This window comes from Lissotriton helveticus, chromosome 8 (assembly GCF_964261635.1).
Source record: "Lissotriton helveticus chromosome 8, aLisHel1.1, whole genome shotgun sequence".
Classification (NCBI taxonomy): domain Eukaryota; kingdom Metazoa; phylum Chordata; class Amphibia; order Caudata; family Salamandridae; genus Lissotriton; species Lissotriton helveticus.
The window spans coordinates 7,098,155-7,117,763 of NC_136069.1; positions in this window are offsets into that span (position 1 = coordinate 7,098,155).

Below are 19,609 nucleotides of genomic sequence, written 5' to 3' on the forward strand. Positions count from 1 at the left end.
CGGTAAGAAGAAATAACCAATGTGTACACATATTCGCGCTTGGGGGTGGGTGGCTTTGGGTAACCCCTTTGTCGGGTCACATTTCCCTTACTCCCACCACATCATATGGCACGGGGCATTTATTTCTTTATTTATAGGTTTTATATAGCCCTAGCTAGACCCCTGGGTATCAGAGCACTTTACATACACAAGGGAAAACAAGTTGCATTACATAGCAGGACATAAGGATGCATAAAGATATAAGCAAAACATTATCACATTGTATATCACAGAGCATGTGCTAATGACTCTGAGTGGTGCCATCTCAACATCTGTCTAAAACAAGCATTGGCAAAGCTTTTGAAGGTGTCTTTTAGCCATGTTGTACTGCAACATGGGGGTGGGGGTTGGAAGGTTGTTAAAGCATCACAGACCACAGGGGGTGGGAGGTGGAAGGAAATATGCACCATGGACACTGGGGGTGGGAGGGAAGAAACAATGCAATGGGAAGAATGAATAAAAATAAAAGGAACACCTCAATCACAGCACGAGCAGCGGAAGGAAGGACGGTAATCAAAATGAAGCAATCGGTACTTGGTCCATGCTCCATACGAAAGAGTGGGAAGTGAAACTAGCACATGCTGGCCAATTCGGTGGCAGCAAGTAAGAATTGCAATTAAGCCAAGGAATGGTAAGCAATGGGCGAGCCCCAAGCCCCTTGTAATAAATAATATATCTTGCAATCAACAGCACACGTGCGCTGTCTTAGGCAGGAAGTGAAGACGTGCACGTCAGTGCCAGGGCTGGTGAACCAACTCTTAACTTTGGACTGCTTTGTCTTTCCCTTCCTTATTCTTTTTATTTTGTTAGTCATCGTTCTGTGTTTAATCTATGTACTTGGGTTACAGCAATTGAAAGCTAATAGTTCCTTTTCTTTATATTAATATAAATCACATTTTCTTTGGTAAGTAGTAAACCTAGCAAGGGCTTCCATCCCTTTTCCCAGTAGGTTGGCCTGCTCGGTCACACCCATACCGTTCTATTACAGGTCTGCATCGCTGCTGAGTCATGGTCCACATCACTGCTGACTCATGGTCTGCATCACTGCTGAGTCATGGTCTGCATCGCTGCTGAGTCATGGTCTGCATCACTGCTGAGTCATGGTCTGTTACTGTATGCAATGGTGACATGTTTATGTAAATTCACCAGAGCTTGTCAAAGTTCGACCCATTGGCTTTACCAATGTATTTATTATATCACTCATATAGCGCGCCTGGGCCAATCAGTATGACGGTTGGTGGACCTCACATTTAATCACAGCGGAGACTACTCTGTCTCCGCAATGATTAATCCCCTCCAATGGCCCTGCGGAGTAAGGGTCATTGGAGACAGACCCCCTAATCCCACCCACCTAATTTAGATGGGTGGCATTAGGTGTCAGTGTTCACTGTCCCTCTCCACCAGGATGTCCATGGTGATAATGGACATTGAAACCTGTTAAATACTCCCCTCACCAAGGGAGAGGCCTCCCAAGGTGAGGGGAGCATTTTTATTTATTTTTTAAAGAAGATCCCGCTTTGTGATTTTCTTTTTGAAAATATAGTTTGGTGCATGGAAGCGTCATGTTGCCGGAGCCCTGCATGAAACTGTAAACAGCGCTGACAGGGACCGTTGTGACGGCGGTTTCTACCAATGCTTTAAAAATGGCCGCCAGCTTGACGGTCATATCTAAACCAGGCGAGCGGCAGCACCACCAGGGCGATGGAGTAATTTACCCTGTCTCTCTGACGGAGAAACGGGCCGCCCACCTATAAACATAGGTAAGGCCCTTAGTCTTGGTTGATGGTTTTCATGTCTGTTCTGAAACGGATGCTTCTTGGATTCATGTTTCCATGCAGTTCACTCCAGCTCCAGTTTCGTTTTATATGGACCACTGCCTGCTCTTAAAAAAAATATATTCTTTAAACATTCTCTAAGCGGGAGGGGGAAAACAGGGACCCCTTCCCATTTGCGAATGGGTTACCATCTCTTTAGATTTGGAGGTAAAGTCTTAGGGGCAGATTTACGTTGCCTGACGCATCTCTGCAAATCGGCAGGGATGCGCCAGGAAAGATAGGGCACGCAAGTTCATCCTTGCGCCACCCATGATGCGCCGCATTTACAATGCGGCGCACCATGGCGCAGGAATGAACAGATGCGTGTCGCATCTTGGGCGTAAAGTTGGCGCAGTGCTGAAGTTGTGTTGCGAGCGGCACGCAACTCCAGCACTTTTCCAACTTGCCCTATCTTTAACGTGGTGCGTCAAGCCTTACGCCTGCTTCAAGCAGGCGCAGGGTTTTGACGCATCAGCGTTGGGAAAGTGACTCAGTGAAATCTTGTAGATTTCACTAAGTCACTTTCCAGGGGCGTTCCTGCCACGGAACGCCCCCCCCCCCTGCACCGGAACGCCTACATGAAACCTGACGCAGTGGAGAAGTGTGGCTCAGGGGTTAGAGGCAGCAGACCCGGCAACTGAGATCGGTCCTGGACCAGGGTTCAATTCCCCGCCTCGGCGGGTCTTGGGCTAAAAATTCCACGGACTCGATAATTCTCGCCCCGGTGCCTCCTCGACTCACGGGTTCACACTCTGCGACTCTGGGCAATAGCTTGCTTAATCTCCACAACGGCCCCTCGCGGCGGGATGCCTGACTTTCACCTTGTGGATACCCTGCTATCTCACAGGGGAATACCAGGAAGGGTTCCCTAAGCAAGCGCCGGGAAACCCACTGTGGGTAGCTGTGCGCTATATAAGCTCAACTACATTTACATTTACATTTACATGTGGCGCAGGGCCTTACACCGTGACGCATCTCCATAGATGCGTCATGTTGTAAATGCCGCCTAGGGATGCGCCACGTTTACGCCGCCTTGCGTGACGCAACAGCGGCGTAAACGTGGCACAAGGGGCTTGTAAATCTGCCCCTTAATGTTTTGGACCCGGAAATCGGGTACAAAACTTTAATACATACTACTGCAATTCGGTATGTGGAAGGGATGCCCTAAACACGCCCCCTTCAAAATATCGAAGCTCAAATGCAAATTGCGATTCTGTAACAAGTAATCAAACCGCATTCTGCCTTTTGTCCATTAAAAAAGCTTTTTTTGTGGTCACACGCAGCCCCATTCTGCGGAATCTTTGTCCATCTGGCCCCAGGTGTCATAAGAATGAACCCTGAGATGGGCTAAAGGCCTCCTCCTCCTCCTCTGCTCCCCAAAATTATCCCGTCCAATCACATCCTGCCTGTCGCTGTTAGAACAGGGGTAAGATGCACCGGAGTGGCCTGAGCAATCTACTAGATGTTTCACATCAGTGTGGGGCAGCATGTAAATGTAAATGTAAATGTAGTTGAGCTTATATAGCGCACAGCTACCCGCAGTGGGTGTCCCGGCGCTTGCTAAGGGAACCCTTCCTGGTAGTCCCCTGTGAGATAGCAGGGTATCCACAAGGTGAAAGTCAGGCATCCCGCCGCGAGGGGCCGTAGTGGAGATTAAGCAAGCTATTGCCCAGAGTCGCAGAGTGTGAACCCGTGAGTCAAGGAGGCACCGGGGCGAGAATTATCGAGTCCATGGAATTTTTAGCCCAAGACCCGCCGAGGCGGGGAATTGAACCCTGGTCCAGGACCGATCTCAGCTTCCGGGTCTGCCGCCTCTAACCCCTGAGCCACACTTCTCCACCAGTCGCCTGGTGTGCCTGGTGAGCCCTCTGCTACTGCATAAGAAGAGTCCTGCTGTTCGGTTTCTACCAGGTCCAGTGTTTCATGTTACCAAAGAAGAGCTGCCCCAGTGCACGGTATACAGGTATCAAAGCGCTTTCTAAAATGGTGGATGAACTTTTCGACCCCTACCAATTCCGGTATCACCTGCTTGGGCCTATGTCGCATAGGTCTGCAGTCGTAGAAGACATCTTATCATATGCAAGGGGCATATTAGCAAGAACCTCGTTAAAATTATCACAGTTTTAGCAGCAGGAAACTGCTGCTAAAACGGCGAGAATGGGCTCGCTAATATGCGTTATAGAATTGCAATAGAAGCCCAGGTTAGATGTGCAGGACATCTAACCTGGGCTTCTATTGGAATTCTATAACGCATATTAGCATGCTCATTATCGCAGTTTTAGCAGCAGTTTCCATGCCGCTAAAATGGCGATATTTTAAGGAGGTTCTTGCTAACATGCCCCTTAGATCTTTCGCAATACATGAATCACGACGAAGTGTCGCGTGCACGGGTTGCGGGCTGGCTTGCGTATCTAAGGCTCATGAACTGGGACAGTGGTCGATGCTGCAGCAGACTGACAGTGAAGCTGGCCTATCAGTGACCTGGAAGAGTCCCTGTGAAGGTCAATGCAGGCTCCCTGACAACAGTATGTTGATGGACACGACTCTTTCTTGTCCCACCAAACCAGACAGTGGTGGCCAGAGTCTGGTTCGGTGGGATTTGGTGGCACAAAGGACTAGAGGTGAGTGCGCCACTGTAGGCTGGAGCCGGGTTCGAGCCAGATCTCTGTTTTTTGCTCAGATCGGGTCCCATTGGAACCTTGAGTTAAAACTAGTCCAGCTTTCCCGTGAATTTTGCCCCCCAACCTCTTATCGCAATCCTCAATTCTTCCTCCATATCCCACCACACCTGCAGCAGGGAAGGTGCTGTCAAGAGCTGCTCCAGGTGCGTTTTGGAGAGTGGTTGATTGCAAAGACCCTGCAGAGTGCAGGGAAAGTGCTTGGAGAGGGAAGTTTCACTTTCGCCAGACTACGGATGGTCATCCTGGCTGACACAGCATCCCATCCCAGAGGGTGATAAAAATGTAAATCGATTGCACAGTGTGGACTGTCTGTGAAATCTGTTGGTATATGAGGTCTACACTCCACTTGTGTCAGCAGCTGAGCTTTGCACTCCACTTGTGTCTGTATCTGAGCTCTGCTGATCTCTGCACTCCACTTGTGTCGGTAGATGGGCTCTGTACTCTACTTGTGTTAGCATTTGAGCTCTGTTGATCTCTGCACTCCAGCTGTGTCAGCAGCTGAGCTCTGTACTCCACTCGTGTAGGCATCTGAGCTCTGTTAGTCTCTGCACTCCAGCTGTGTCAGCAGCTGATCTCTGCACTCCACTTGTGTCGGTAGCTGAGCTCTGCTGATCTCTGCACTCCACTTGTGTCGGTAGCTGAGCTCAGCTGATCTCTGCACTCCACTTGTGTCAGTAGCTGAGCTCCGTACTCCACTTGTGTCGGTATCTGAGTTCTGCTGATCTCTGCACTCCACTTGTGTCGGTAGCTGAGCTCTGTACTCCACTTGTGTCTGTATCTGAGCTCAGCTGATCTCTGCACTCCACTGGTGTCGGTAGCTGATCTCTGCACTCCACTTGTGTCGGTAGCTGAGCTCTGTACTCCACTTGTGTCTGTAGCTGAGCTCTGCTGATCTCTGCACTCCACTTGTGTCAGTAGCTGATCTCTGCACTCCACTTGTGTTGGTAGCTGAGCTCTGTACTCCACTTGTGTCTGTAGCTGAGCTCTGCTGATCTCTGCACTCCACTTGTGTCAGTAGCTGGGCTTTGCACTCCACTTGTGTCTGTATCTGAGCTCAGCTGATCTCTGCACTCCACTTGTGTCGGTATCTGAGCTCAGCTGATCTCTGCACTCCACTTGTGTTGGTATCTGAGCTCAGCTGATCTCTGCACTCCACTTGGGTCAGTAGCTGAGCTCTGCACTCCACTTGTGTCGGTATCTGAGCTCTGCTGATCTCTGTACTCCACTTGTGTCAGCATCTGAGCTCCGTACTCCACTTGTGTCGGTATCTGACCTCTGCTGATCTCTGCACTCCACTTGTGTCGGTAGCTGAGCTCTGTACTCCACTTGTGTCTGTATCTGAGCTCAGCTGATCTCTGCACTCCACTTGTGTCAGTAGCTGAGCTCTGTACTCCACTTGTGTCTGTATCTGAGCTCAGCTGATCTCTGCACTCCACTTGTGTCAGTAGCTGAGCTCCGTACTCCACTTGTGTCGGTATCTGAGCTCTGCTGATCTCTGCACTCCACTTGTGTCGGTAGCTGAGCTCTGTACTCCACTTGTGTCTGTATCTGAGCTCAGCTGATCTCTGCACTCCACTTGTGTCGGTAGCTGGGCTCTGCACTCCACTTGTGTCTGTATCTGAGCTCAGCTGATCTCTGCACTCCACTTGTGTCGGTATCTGAGCTCAGCTGATCTCTGCACTCCACTTGTGTCGGTAGCTGAGCTCAGCTGATCTCTGCACTCCACTTGTGTCGGTAGCTGAGCTCTGTTGATCTCTGTATTCCACTTGTGTCTGCAGCTGAGCTCAGCTGATCTCTGCACTCCACTTGTGTCAGTAGCTGATCTCTGCACTCCACTTGTGTCGGTAGCTGAGCTCTGCTGATCTCTGTACTCCACTTGTGTCAGCATCTGAGCTCAGCTGATCTCTGCACTCCACTTGTGTCAGTAGCTGAGCTCTGTACTCCACTTGTGTCTGTATCTGAGCTCAGCTGATCTCTGCACTCCACTTGTGTCAGTAGCTGAGCTCCGTACTCCACTTGTGTCGGTATCTGAGCTCTGCTGATCTCTGCACTCCACTTGTGTTAGTAGCTGATCTCTGCACTCCACTTGTGTCGGTAACTGAGCTCTGCACTCCACTTGTGTCGGTATCTGAGCTCTGCTGATCTCTGTACTCCACTTGTGTCAGCATCTGAGCTCAGCTGATCTCTGCACTCCACTTGTGTCAGTAGCTGAGCTCTGTACTCCACTTGTGTCTGTATCTGAGCTCAGCTGATCTCTGCACTCCACTTGTGTCAGTAGCTGAGCTCCGTACTCCACTTGTGTCTGTATCTGAGCTCTGCTGATCTCTGCACTCCACTTGTGTCAGTAGCTGATCTCTGCACTCCACTTGTGTCGGTAGCTGAGCTCTGCACTCCACTTGTGTCGGTATCTGAGCTCTGCTGATCTCTGTACTCCACTTGTGTCAGCATCTGAGCTCAGCTGATCACTGCACTCCACTTGTGTCAGTAGCTGAGCTCTGTACTCCACTTGTGTCTGTATCTGAGCTCAGCTGATCTCTGCACTCCACTTGTGTCAGTAGCTGAGCTCCGTACTCCACTTGTGTCGGTAGCTGAGCTCTGCACTCCACTTGTGTCGGTAGCTGAGCTCTGTACCCCACTTGTGTCTGTATCTGAGCTCTGCTGATCACTGCACTCCACTTGTGTCAGTAGCTGATCTCTGCACTCCTCTTGTGTCGGTAGCTGAGCTCTGTACCCCACTTGTGTCGGTATCTGAGCTCTGCTGATCTCTGCACTCCACTTGTGTCAGTAGCTGATCTCTGCACTCCACTTGTGACGGTAGCTGAGCTCTGCACTCCACTTGTGTCGGTATCTGAGCTCTGCTGATCTCTGTACTCCACTTGTGTCAGCATCTGAGCTCCGTACTCCACTTGTGTCGGTATCTGACCTCTGCTGATCTCTGCACTCCACTTGTGTCGGTAGCTGAGCTCTGTACTCCACTTGTGTCTGTATCTGAGCTCAGCTGATCTCTGCACTCCACTTGTGTCAGTAGCTGAGCTCTGTACTCCACTTGTGTCTGTATCTGAGCTCAGCTGATCTCTGCACTCCACTTGTGTCAGTAGCTGAGCTCCGTACTCCACTTGTGTCGGTATCTGAGCTCTGCTGATCTCTGCACTCCACTTGTGTCGGTAGCTGAGCTCTGTACTCCACTTGTGTCTGTATCTGAGCTCAGCTGATCTCTGCACTCCACTTGTGTCGGTAGCTGGGCTCTGCACTCCACTTGTGTCTGTATCTGAGCTCAGCTGATCTCTGCACTCCACTTGTGTCGGTATCTGAGCTCAGCTGATCTCTGCACTCCACTTGTGTCGGTAGCTGAGCTCAGCTGATCTCTGCACTCCACTTGTGTCTGCAGCTGAGCTCAGCTGATCTCTGCACTCCACTTGTGTCAGTAGCTGATCTCTGCACTCCACTTGTGTCGGTAGCTGAGCTCTGCTGATCTCTGTACTCCACTTGTGTCAGCATCTGAGCTCAGCTGATCTCTGCACTCCACTTGTGTCAGTAGCTGAGCTCTGTACTCCACTTGTGTCTGTATCTGAGCTCAGCTGATCTCTGCACTCCACTTGTGTCAGTAGCTGAGCTCCGTACTCCACTTGTGTCGGTATCTGAGCTCTGCTGATCTCTGCACTCCACTTGTGTTAGTAGCTGATCTCTGCACTCCACTTGTGTCGGTAACTGAGCTCTGCACTCCACTTGTGTCGGTATCTGAGCTCTGCTGATCTCTGTACTCCACTTGTGTCAGCATCTGAGCTCAGCTGATCTCTGCACTCCACTTGTGTCAGTAGCTGAGCTCTGTACTCCACTTGTGTCTGTATCTGAGCTCAGCTGATCTCTGCACTCCACTTGTGTCAGTAGCTGAGCTCCGTACTCCACTTGTGTCTGTATCTGAGCTCTGCTGATCTCTGCACTCCACTTGTGTCAGTAGCTGATCTCTGCACTCCACTTGTGTCGGTAGCTGAGCTCTGCACTCCACTTGTGTCGGTATCTGAGCTCTGCTGATCTCTGTACTCCACTTGTGTCAGCATCTGAGCTCAGCTGATCACTGCACTCCACTTGTGTCAGTAGCTGAGCTCTGTACTCCACTTGTGTCTGTATCTGAGCTCAGCTGATCTCTGCACTCCACTTGTGTCAGTAGCTGAGCTCCGTACTCCACTTGTGTCGGTATCTGAGCTCTGCTGATCTCTGCACTCCACTTGTGTCGGTAGCTGAGCTCTGTACCCCACTTGTGTCTGTATCTGAGCTCAGCTGATCTCTGCACTCCACTTGTGTCAGTAGCTGATCTCTGCACTCCACTTGTGTCGGTAGCTGAGCTCTGCACTCCACTTGTGTCGGTAGCTGAGCTCTGTACCCCACTTGTGTCTGTATCTGAGCTCTGCTGATCACTGCACTCCACTTGTGTCAGTAGCTGATCTCTGCACTCCTCTTGTGTCGGTAGCTGAGCTCTGTACCCCACTTGTGTCGGTATCTGAGCTCTGCTGATCTCTGCACTCCACTTGTGTCAGTAGCTGATCTCTGCACTCCACTTGTGTCGGTAGCTGAGCTCTGCACTCCACTTGTGTCGGTATCTGAGCTCTGCTGATCTCTGCACTCCACTTGTGTCGGTAGCTGAGCTCTGTACCCCACTTGTGTCTGTATCTGAGCTCTGCTGATCTCTGCACTCCACTTGTGTCGGTAGCTGAGCTCTGCACTCCACTTGTGTCGGTAGCTGAGCTCTGTACTCCACTTGTGTCTGTATCTGAGCTCTGCTGATCTCTGCACTCCACTTGTGTCAGTAGCTGATCTCTGCACTCCACTTGTGTCGGTAGCTGAGCTCTGTACTCCACTTGTGTCTGTATCTGAGCTCTGCTGATCTCTGCACTCCACTTGCGTCAGTAGCTGATCTCTGCACTCCACTTGTGTCGGTAGCTGAGCTCTGCACTCCACTTGTGTCGGTATCTGAGCTCTGCTGATCTCTGCACTCCACTTGTGTCGGTAGCTGAGCTCTGTACCCCACTTGTGTCTGTATCTGAGCTCAGCTGATCTCTGCACTCCACTGGTGTCAGTAGCTGATCTCTGCACTCCACTTGTGTCGGTAGCTGAGCTCTGTACCCCACTTGTGTCTGTATCTGAGCTCAGCTGATCTCTGCACTCCACTTGTGTTAGTAGCTGATCTCTGCACTCCACTTGTGTCGGTAGCTGAGCTCTGCACTCCAGTTGTGTCAGTAGCTGGGCTCTGTACTCCACTTGAGTCGGTATCTAAGCTCTGCTGAGGTCTGCACTCGTGTCAGCATCTGAGCCAGGCCCGGACTGGCCGTTGCGGGCACCGGGCAATCCCCCGGTGCACCGCAAGGGTGGGGGCCGGGTTTTGGCCCAGGGGGCCGTTTTTGTTACAGGGCCGTTTTTGCAACATATCTGCAAAAGCGGCCCTGTAACAAAATCGGCCGAAAACCGGCCCCGCCAAAGAGCTCGGTCGCACCCCCAGGGGGGGGGGGGGGGGGGGGCGGCCGAGCACTTTGCCAGGGACGGTTTTGGTTCTCAGTCCTGCCCTGATCTGAGCTCTGTTAATCTTTGTACTCCACTTGTGTCCACGGCTGAGCTCTGTACTGATAATTTTATAGCCCTATTAGCAAGCTGTCGCTAACAGCAGTTAGCGACAGCTTGTAGGCGATAGCGAGCGGTTTGGGCCCCGTTTTGCATGTCAGCGATATTTATCGCTAATGACATGCAAAGTGGGCGTACCCAACCGGTTAGCGACTGAAAGCAGTCGCTAAAACAGCTATCGCCTATTATCAACGCAGGCGTAGCGATGGAAATATTCAAGCGCGAATATCTCCAAAACTTAACGCCTGCTCAGACCAGTTCTTAGCCTGTTTATCCAATGGGAGGTGGATATTCAGGCTAAGACCCTATTAGCGATAATGCCTGAATATCGCTGGATTTCCAGTGATATTCACACGTTTCGCAGCTATCGTTGGAAATGTTATCGCTTTAGAGATAAACATTGCTATTAGCACGTTATCTCTGCGATAAAATCCGGCGATGCGCGGCGATAAAAAAAAATTCGCTAAGCTTATTTAGCGATAAATGTAAATGTAAATGTAGTTGAGCTTATATAGCGCACAGCTACCCGCAGTGGGTGTCCCGGCGCTTGCTTAGGGAACCCTTCCTGGTATTCCCCTGTGAGATAGCAGGGTATCCACAAGGTGAAAGTCAGGCATCCCGCCGCGAGGGGCCGTTGTGGAGATTAAGCAAGCTATTGCCCAGAGTCGCAGAGTGTCAACCCGTGAGTCGAGGAGGCACCGGGGCGAGAATTATCGAGTCTGTGGAATTTTTAGCCCATGACCCGCCGAGGCGGGGAATCAAACCCTGGTCCACGGCCGATCTCAGCTTCCGGGTCTGCCGCCTCTAACCACTGAGCCACACTTCTCCATAAATATCGCTAGTTGTTGATAATATGCCCCCGAGCCCCTCCACCTTTTCGGTGTTGCACTTAAGATGGTTATAGGTCATAGGTCATCCACCGAAAGACTGGCGAGAGACAGGGTTGAGAGGGGTCCTGTTCAATGGGCATCCACCCCTTTACCGAAGGCAAAGAACATCCGGGTATCACTCGAAAATGTTAAATATTAAGTCCCAAATGATTCCACCGCCTTAGCCAGGGGGACATATAGATGCTAAACGTTGTGCTAAGTGCTAAACCTCAACAGTTAGTTACAAGTAAGTTATATTTTGTCTGGCTCTCCTCTGCATTGTTGGTAATGGCTCTGGCCACAGTATAGGGGCACCGCCGCAGTGACAGGCGGGCACCGGAGGGCATGGGCTGGGTGCTGACGGGTACCCCACCCCTGAAGTGGTCTTGATGGGGGTCCTTGCCAGAGTGCTAGGGTATGGGGGTCACCTGTGCAGAGACAGGTGGGCTCTAGAGCAGGGCATGGGCTGGGTGCTGACAGGTGCCCCACCCCTGGAGTGGTCTTGACGGGGTCCCTGCCAGAGGGCTGGGGTCATCCCTCACCCGGTGTCGGCGGGCCTGGCATCGCCCTGCCCTGGCGGCCGGAGAAGAGTCATGCCTCTGTCACTCCCCTTCATCGCCCCCGAGGGACGGATGCCACCGCCGCGTGGCCACATTTAGACCCTCCGGGGTCACTCCAGTTCCACCCTCTCCCGTCCATGTACGGAGCCCGCCCGGGGACAGAGTGCACATCCATTAAAGTGCCAGGTGCGGCCAACCCATCGGGCCGCGGAGGGGCCGCGTCCTCGGAGGGCCTGACGAGAGATCCCCTTACGGGAACATTGCCGACCTAATCACGAGGCCTTCACAACAACTTCATTAGGCGCAAGACGAATTAATTAGGGGATGCCTTGGGAATACTGCTGAGCGCGCGGACAAGTGCTCCCAGCTGGGCTCAGATCACATGTCTGTCTGCACCATCCCGGGGCCCGAGGACAGACATCTCAGCTGCGGCCCCCGGCCTTGACCCTGGGCGTGTCAGAGCTCCGGGTAAAGTGCTGATCTGTGGGGTGTGGCTCTTCAAGCGCGGCCCGGGCACCATGAGGCAGGGCGCGCTTTGTGCCACCATTTGAGTTTATTGCCCAAGCGAAGAAATATGATGCCAAGTGCTGAGTCACGCTTCGAGGTTAATGCGACGAGTGAGCATGAACAGTTATGAGACCAAGTGCTGAGTCACGCTTTCAGATTAATGCGGTGAGTGATCATGAACAGTTATGAGACCAAGTGCTGAGTCACGCTTTCAGATTAATGCAAAGAGTGATCATGAACAGTTATGAGACCAAGTGCTGAGTCAGCTTCGAGATAAATGCAGCGAGTAGTCATTAACAGTTATGAGACCAAGTGCTGAGTCACGCTTCGAGGTTAATGCGACGAGTGAGCATGAACAGTTATGAGACCAAGTGCTGAGTCACGCTTTCAGATTAATGCGGTGAGTGATCATGAACAGTTATGAGACCAAGTGCTGAGTCACGCTTTCAGATTAATGCAGTGAGTGATCATGAACAGTAATGAGACCAAGTGCTGAGTCACGCTTCGAGGTTAATGCGACGAGTGAGCATGAACAGTTATGAGACCAAGTGCTGAGTCACGCTTTCAGATTAATGCGGTGAGTGATCATGAACAGTTATTAGACCAAGTGCTGAGTCACGCTTTCAGATTAATGCAGTGAGTGATCATGAACAGTTATGAGACCAAGTGCTGAGTCACGCTTTCAGATTAATGCGGTGAGTGATCATGAACAGTTATGAGACCAAGTGCTGAGTCATGCTTTGAGATTAATGCGATGAGTGATCATGAACAGTTATGAGATCAAGTGCTGAGTCAGCTTCGAGGTTAATGCGGTGAGTGATCATGAACAGTTATGAGACCAAGTGCTGAGTCAGCTTCGAGATAAATGCAGCGAGTGAGCATGAACAGTTATGAGACCAATGGCTGAGTCAGCTTCGAGGTTAATGAAGGGAGTGACCATGAACAGTTACGAGACCAAGTGCTGAGTCACGCTTCGAGATAAATGCGGCGAGTGGTCATTAACAGTTATGAGACCAAGTGCTTAGTCACACTTCGAGATAAATGCGGTGAGTGGTCATTAACAGTTATGAGACCAAGTGCTTAGTCACACTTAGTCACACTTCGAGATAAATGCGGCGAGTGGTCATTAACAGTTATGAGACCAAGTGCTGAGTCAGCTTCGAGATAAATGCAGCGAGTGGTCATTAACAGTTATGAGACCAAGTGCTGAGTCAGCTTCGAGGTTAATGCGGCGAGTGAGCATGAACACTTATGAGATCAAGTGCTGAGTCACGCTTTGAGAATAATGCGGTGAGTGATCATGAACAGTTATGACACCAAGTGCTGAGTCACACTTCGAGGTTAATGCAGCAAGTGAGCATGAACACTTATGAGACCAAGTGCTGAGTCAGCTTCGAGGTTAATGCGGCGAGTGATCATGAACAGTTATGAGACCAAGTGCTGAGTCAGCTTCGAGATAAATGCGGTGAGTGGTCATGAACAGTTATGAGACCAAGTGCTTAGGGTCCAGATGTAGTTGGGAGATTTTGGCCATTTACCGGCCGGTAACGGCCGAATTCGGCCGTTACCAACCGGTAAATGGCCATGGAGATGTAGGGGGATAAAAAACATGCATTTTCGGTAATTTTACTGAATCGGTAATTTTACCGATTCGGTAAAATTACAGAATCGGTAAAATTACTGATTCTGTATATTTTACAGAATCGGTAAATATACCGGCCGGTAAAATTACCGAAAATGCATGTTTGGTATGTAGGTGCCAATTTTAACATTGACACAGGGCTTTGAAAATCGGTATTTTACCATGCAATACAATTGCATGGTAAAATACCGATTCAGGTGTACATGCACATCTGTGCTGAGTCATGATTTGAGATTAATGCGGCAAGTGAGCATGAACACAAATAAGATCAAGTGCTGTGTCATACTTCGAGGTTAATGGCAAGTGACCATGAAGATTCGCAAGTCCAAGTGTTGACTCACGCTTCGAGGTTAATGAAGCGAGTGACCATGAACAGTTATGAGACCAAGTGCTGAGTCACGCATCGAGATTAATGGGGTGAGTGATTACGAACAATTATGAGACCAAGTGCTGAGTCACGCTTTGAGATTAATGCGGTGAGTGATCATGAACAGTTATGAGACCAAGTACTGAGTCACGCTTCGAGATTAATGCGGTGAGTGATCATGAATGAAATGAAATGAAATGAAATAGACGTATTTGTAAAGCGCACTGATACTACTAAGTGTCCTGGCGCTGTACTCATACCGCTAGGGAACCCTTCCTGGCTTTTCCCCATGAAATGTCCACTCCTGGGCATCCCCAGGGTGCAACCAGGCATCCCCAGCGCTGTAGGGGGCCGTTGTGGAGACTAAGCAAGCTATTGCCCAGAGTTGCAGCGTGGGACCCATGCTTAGAGTAGGCACCGAGGCGAGAAATCAGGTCCGGGGGAATTATGAGCCCAAGATCCGCCGAGACCAGCCGAGGCCAGCCGAGGCAGGAATTGAACCCTGATCCCGGGCCAGACCTCTGCATCAGGGTCTGCCGCTCTAACCATTGAGCCACACTTCTCCACAGAACAGTTATGAGACCAAGTGCTGAGTCATCCTTCGAGGTTAATGAAGCAAGTGATCATGAACAGTTATGAGACCAAGTGCTGAGTCAGAATTCTAGATTAATGCGGTGAGTGATCACGAACAGTTATTAGACCAAACGCTGAGTCATGCTTCGAGATTGACTCGAAGTTAAGTGTTGACTCACGCTTCGACGTTAATGCAGTGAGTGATCACGAACAGTTATGAGACCAAGTGCTGAGTCACCCTTTGAGATTAATGCGGCGAGTGGTCATTAACAGTTATGAGACCAAGTGCTGAGTCACATTTTGAGATTAATGCGGTGAGTGGTCATTAACAGTTATGAGACCAAGTGCTGAGTCAGCTTCGAGATAAATGCAGCGAGTGGTCATTAACAGTTATGAGACCAAGTGCTGAGTCAGCTTCGAGGTTAATGCGGCGAGTGAGCATGAACACTTATGAGATCAAGTGCTGAGTCACGCTTTGAGAATAATGCGGTGAGTGATCATGAACAGTTATGACACCAAGTGCTGAGTCACACTTCGAGGTTAATGCAGCAAGTGAGCATGAACACTTATGAGACCAAGTGCTGAGTCAGCTTCGAGGTTAATGCGGCGAGTGATCATGAACAGTTATGAGACCAAGTGCTGAGTCAGCTTCGAGCTAAATGCGGTGAGTGGTCATGAACAGTTATGAGACCAAGTGCTTAGGGGCCAGATGTAGTTGGGAGATTTTGGCCATTTACCGGCCGGTAACGGCCGAATTCGGCCGTTACCAACCGGTAAATGGCCATGGAGATGTAGGGGGATAAAAAACATGCATTTTCGGTAATTTTACTGAATCGGTAATTTTACCGATTCGGTAAAATTACAGAATCACTAAAATTACTGATTCTGTATATTTTACAGAATCGGTAAATATACCGGCCGGTAAAATTACCGAAAATGCATGTTTGGTATGTAGGTGCCAATTTTAACATTGACACAGGGCTTTGAAAATCGGTATTTTACCATGCAATACAATTGCATGGTAAAATACCGATTCAGGTGTACATGCACATCTGTGCTGAGTCATGATTTGAGATTAATGCGGCAAGTGAGCATGAACACAAATAAGATCAAGTGCTGTGTCATACTTCGAGGTTAATGGCAAGTGACCATGAAGATTCGCAAGTCCAAGTGTTGACTCACGCTTCGAGGTTAATGAAGCGAGTGGTCATGAACAGTTATGAGACCAAGTGCTTAGGGGCCAGATGTAGTTGGGAGATTTTGGCCATTTACCGGCCGGTAACGGCCGAATTCGGCCGTTACCAACCGGTAAATGGCCATGGAGATGTAGGGGGATAAAAAACATGCATTTTCGGTAATTTTACGTAAAATTACAGAATCGGTAAAATGACTGATTCTGTATATTTTACAGAATCGGTAAATATACCGGCCGGTAAAATTACCGAAAATGCATGTTTGGTATGTAGGTGCCAATTTTAACATTGACACAGGGCTTTGAAAATCGGTATTTTACCATGCAATACAATTGCATGGTAAAATACCGATTCAGGTGTACATGCACATCTGTGCTGAGTCATGATTTGAGATTAATGCGGCAAGTGAGCATGAACACAAATAAGATCAAGTGCTGTGTCATACTTCGAGGTTAATGGCAAGTGACCATGAAGATTCGCAAGTCCAAGTGTTGACTCACGCTTCGAGGTTAATGAAGCGAGTGACCATGAACAGTTATGAGACCAAGTGCTGAGTCACGCATCGAGATTAATGGGGTGAGTGATTACGAACAGTTATGAGACCAAGTGCTGAGTCACGCTTTGAGATTAATGCGGTGAGTGATCATGAACAGTTATGAGACCAAGTACTGAGTCACGATTCGAGATTAATGGCAAGTGACCATGAAGAGTCGCAAGCCCAAGTGCTGAGTCACGCTTCGAGATTAATGCGGTGAGTGATCATGAATGAAATGAAATGAAATGAAATAGACGTATTTGTAAAGCGCACTGATACTACTAAGTGTCCTGGCGCTGTACTCATACCGCTAGGGAACCCTTCCTGGCTTTTCCCCATGAAATGTCCACTCCTGGGCATCCCCAGGGTGCAACCAGGCATCCCCGGCGCTGTAGGGGGCCGTTGTGGAGATTAAGCAAGCTATTCCCCAGAGTTGCAGCATGGGACCCATGCTTAGAGTAGGCACCGAGGCGAGAAATCAGGTCCGGGGGAATTATGAGCCCAAGATCCGCCGAGACCAGCCGAGGCCAGCCGAGGCAGGAATTGAACCCTGATCCCGGGCCAGACCTCTGCATCAGGGTCTGCCGCTCTAACCATTGAGCCACACTTCTCCACAGAACAGTTATGAGACCAAGTGCTGAGTCATCCTTCGAGGTTAATGAAGCAAGTGATCATGAACAGTTATGAGACCAAGTGCTGAGTCAGAATTCTAGATTAATGCGGTGAGTGATCACGAACAGTTATGAGACCAAATGCTGAGTCATGCTTCGAGATTGACTCGAAGTTAAGTGTTGACTCACGCTTCGACGTTAATGCAGTGAGTGATCACGAACAGTTATGAGACCAAGTGCTGAGTCACCCTTTGAGATTAATGCGGCGAGTGGTCATTAACAGTTATGAGACCAAGTGCTGAGTCACATTTTGAGATTAATGCGGTGAGTGATCATGAACAGTTATGAGACCAAGTGCTGAGTCATGCTTTGAGGTTAATGAAGCGAGTGACCATGAACAGTTATGAGACCAAGTGCTGAGTCACACATCGAGATTAATGCGGTGAGCGATCATAAACAGTTATAAGACCAAGTGCTGAGTCATGCTTTGAGGTTAATGAAGCGAGTGACAATGAACACTTGATATCAAGTGCTGAGTCATGCTTCGAGGTTAATGGCAAGTGACCATGAAGAGTCACGAGTCCAAGTGCTGACTCACGCTTTGAGATTAATGCGGTGAGTGATCATGAACAGTTATGAGACCAAGTGCTGAGTCATGCTTCGAGTTTAATGACGCGAGTGATCATGAACAGTTATGAGACCAAGGGCTGAGTCATGCATCAAAATGAATGGATTGAGTGATCATGAACAGTTATGAGACCAAGTGATGTGTCATGCTATGAGGTTAATGAAGCGAGTGACCATGAACAGTTATGAGACCAAGTGCTGAGTTACGATTCAAGATTAATGCGGTGAGTGATCATGAACAGTTATGAGACCAAGTGCTGAGTCAGTTTCGAGGTTAAAGCTGCAAATGATTATGAACAGTTATGAGACTCTGTGCTGAGTCATGCTTCGAGGGTAATGCGGCGAGTCATCATGAACAGTTATGAGACCAAGTGCTGAGTCATTGTTAGAAGGGGCAATCTCCGAGGGCCAGGTTGTGCTCACCCAGACACCCCAAGATCCACCTCTCCCACAGAACTTGCCGAGTCTTGATTGTGAGGTCCTCGCCGGGGAAGCCTTTGGGTTTGGGATCGTACACACTGAGCTCACACCACACTACGAACAGACACCACACCGTTGGGTTTTAGGAACAAGTTCTTTATATAAGCAAGTAATGAAGGAAGCACTCTTATATACACAGTGGCAACAGGACCCCAAAGCCTCTGAGGATTTGGGAAGGGGGAAGCGGGACAGTCTTTTAGTCTCTGGGTCCGTACGAGGCGTACCCCACGCACAGCTCTCAATCCTCGAGCCGGGGGGTACGGGATGGTGGTCGTACTGGCTGCCTCACCTTCGTTGAGTCGGCCCGGTCGTGATGGTGGTCTCGATGGTCCAGCCGGACCAGAGTACTCCTCGAGCCGCGACGAGGTCAGCAGGGCTCGATCGGGAGAGGTTCGTGAGGAGCCGCGACAGCGTCAGCAGGGCTCCGATGGTCTTAGAGGTCGAGCCGCGACAGCGTCAGCAGGGCTCCGGTGGTCTTTAGAGATCGAGCCGCGACAGCGTCAGCAGGGCTCCGGTGGTTCAGTTCCTTAAGGCGAAGAAGGAGCCGCGACAGCGTCAGCAGGGCTCAGAGGCTCCAGGAGAGTCTTCTTAGGGTCAGCCGCGATCAGATCAGCAGGCTTCAGGTCCAAGATACAACTGCCCGCTAGTTGTCAGGCGGGCCCAGTTATAGTCCTTTGGCTCTTTGATCTCCGGACCCTTGCAGGCAGAGGTCTCCGGCCCTGGGGGCTGGTCGTTGCCGAGGTCCGGCGGTTGGCTCTTTGATCCCTTTGAAAGATGGGTCCGGGAATTCCCAGACGCCCAGCGGGTCTGGAGCCAGCCCTCGGGGAGGCCAGAGGGGTGATCGAAACTGGCCCACAGGGGAGGGCCAAAGGTGTGACGAAAACCAGCCCCTCAGGGGAGGCCGGAGGTGCCATCGAAACTCCCTGGCTTATCTCACTCGGGGAGCCCTTTACCCCCCAGCCGGGACTGGCGCGCCTTTGGAGTCTGGGTTTCGCTGGGGCCGGGGTCACGCTAGGCCCAGGGAGACAGGGAAGTCAGGAAGGGAAGATGGCGTCCGGGCCTTGTGGGGCATGCATGGTTAGGCGCTCGGAGCCGGGAGTGGAGCGGGGAAGGCAGGCCTGGTCGAGGTTCCAGGGGGATCTAGGCTTAACTGGGGTAGGACGACCAGGCTCGGGTTGCAGGCTACACTAATGGGGAGGCTGCGCAGGGGACTCGGGGGACAGGCCTACGCTCACAGGGTGTGGAGGGACAGAGGTGAACCACGCCACGAGGCCGGGTCCAACACGCGTCCCCCCCAGCTGAAGGCGGGGAGAACTACCCATCCTCTTGGGGGTTCTCTTCGCTGAGGCGGAAGAATCGGGACAGGCCGTCAGCGTTGGCGTGGTCCGCGCCCGGCCGGTGTTCGACAGTGAAGTCCATCTCCTGGAGGGAGATGGACCAGCGCAGCAATTTGGGATTCTCCCCTCTCATCTGCATTAGCCACCGGAGAGGTCGGTGG